Here is a 2613-nt window from a genome sequence, read left to right as displayed (position 1 = left end):
CAACCCCAGGAGGACAATCAGCAGAAACCATGGGGGAAGGGAGGCAGTGGTCGGCTTAAGATATGAAAATAATAATAATTTATAATTGATCAAGGGATCATGAGGGTGGGAGAGAGGGAAAAAGGAACTGATACTAAGGGCTCAATAGAAGTAAATATTTAGGTTTGAGAATGATGATGGCAACAAATGTACAAATATGCTCGACACAATGGATGGGTATATGGATTGTGATAAGAGTTGTACGAGCCCCAAATAAAATGATTTTTTAAAAGAAAGTAAATATTTAGAAAATAATGATGGCAACATATGTACAAATATGCTTGATGTAATTGATGTATGGATGGTTATAAGAGGTGTAAGACACCCCCCCCCAATAAAAGGATCTTTTAATAATAAAAAAGGGACATTATTGGCCAAGTCAAAAGACAACTTATAGAATGGAGAAAAATACTTAGAAATCACATAGATGATAAGGGTTTAATATCCAGAAAATATAAATAATTACTACAACTCAAAAGCCAGGAGACATTTTCAAATGGGCAAAGGACTGAAATAGATATTTCTCCAAACAGAATGCAAATAGAGGGGGGAAAAGTCCCTGAAAAGGTGGTCAACATCATTATTCATGAGAGAAATACAAATCAAAACCACAGTCAGATAGATACCACTTCATACCCACTAATATGGCTTTAATACAAAGAAGAAAATAAGCCAGTATTTGGTGAGGATGTAGAAAAATCAATTGTCCATTGGGGCGGGAAATATAAAATGATGTAGCCACTGTGAAAAGCAGCTTTGACAGATCTTCAGAAAATCAGACTTAGAATTACCTATGATCCAGCAATTCTACTCATAGAGAGATGCTCAAAAGAATGGACCAAATCCTAATATACCCATGTTCATGGAAGCACTATTCACAATAACTAAAAGGAGGAAACTACCCATGTACCCATTCACAAATGAATTATGAACTACACATTCCATACATAGAATATTATTACAAAAGCAGAACATGGAAATGAAGCTCTGATACTTGCTATGGCGTGGGTGCAAACACCATGCCATGTGAAATAAAGCAGACGCAAAGACCAACGTTGTATGAACCCGTTTAGATGAAATATTTGGACTGGACAAGTGCAGGAAAACATCAGTAATTAATAGGGAGATGGGAGGCTAGTGCTTCCTGGAGACACAGTTTCTGTCTGAAGTGAAAATAGACTCCATCACATAAAGACAGGTATTATATGACCTGATCTGAATGATCTAAAATAGGCAAGTAGAGAACGGATTTACTATGGTCACCAGAGCAGCGGAGAGGGAGCGGGGAGTCACGGGTGAGAAGCACACAGAGCTTACTTTTGCGGATGGCGGTTTGGCAATGGATACGGGGGATGGTTACACACATAACTGGCGTGATCTATTTCATGAATTGTGCGTGTGAAAAAGTTGAATTGGCAAATGTTAAATTATCTATACTTTCCCGACAATAAAGAACGTAAAAAATAATTAGTGCCTCTCTGATGTCGGCATGGGCAAGCGGCATCTCTGACCAGTCATACCTGCCGAGTACAGAGCCAGGGAGGATGAAACCATGCCACCCCAGACAGGTGTGGAAAGCACAGAAAGCAGGTAGAAAGGCTTGAATACATTGGTGAGGGAGATTTTTATAGGGATTGAAACTAGTAATATCATTTTTGAAACAGGAGCTCTTGTATCAGAAATCCTATTGTCATACATCTGCCTTAGCACAGTATGGCGTGTTGTGATGCCATGGACCCATTGTCTTGGGGTTCTAGTTCATGCTTCCAGAAAGAAAGGCACGCTCCAGAGTTTGCAGTGTCCACCGCAGATGCACGTGGCAGTTGAGGGACATTTTGCTGTATTGGTGTTGACGCCTAGCAATCTTAAAGATTAAACAAATAAATAAATAATGTGTGTGTGTATACAATCATCATGGTATGTATACATGCATATATGTATTTAACATGCATGCATATACATGCTTTGAACTCTTATGGAAAATTTAATTACTGTTTAATCCTATGTTTCATAAACTTTTTGAGCCCCCCTTTGTGTGTGTGTGTGTGTGTGTGTGTGTGTGTGTGTGTGTGTGTGACATAAGTGGAATGAGCGTTCCAGAACACTCACATGTGCACATGTAGAACCTGTACACAAACCCAGAGGCTGTTGTTCACACCGAACAGGGGGATACTGCATAGCTTGTATTAGGAAGGGTGTGTCAGGTCGTATCTTTCCACCATACTCACTCAATCTGTGTGCTGAATCAATCATGAGCCATCAGAGTTGATTATTTGCAAACGATTGTGGTCTCAATTGGAGAAAGACTAACAACCTGCCTTGAGCACTTGCTGATGAAGCTCGAAGGCTGCAGGCTTCAGTAGGGATTGTATTTCAGCACCAGAAAGACGAAGATGCTCACAACTGGACGGAGCCAACATCTTGATGCATGGAGAGAAGATTGACGTTGCCAAGATTTCACCTTGCTTGGATCCACAACCATTGCCTATGGAAGCAGCAGCCGAGAAATCAAAGGACATGGTGCTTTGGGCAACTTTAAAACGTAAAGACGTCACTTTGAGGACTGAGGTGTCC

Source organism: Echinops telfairi, unplaced genomic scaffold, assembly GCF_000313985.2.
Source record: "Echinops telfairi isolate 266 unplaced genomic scaffold, ASM31398v2 ScPeMD7_2;HRSCAF=8, whole genome shotgun sequence".
Lineage (NCBI taxonomy): Eukaryota > Metazoa > Chordata > Mammalia > Afrosoricida > Tenrecidae > Echinops > Echinops telfairi.
Note: the sequence above shows the minus strand (reverse complement) of the source record.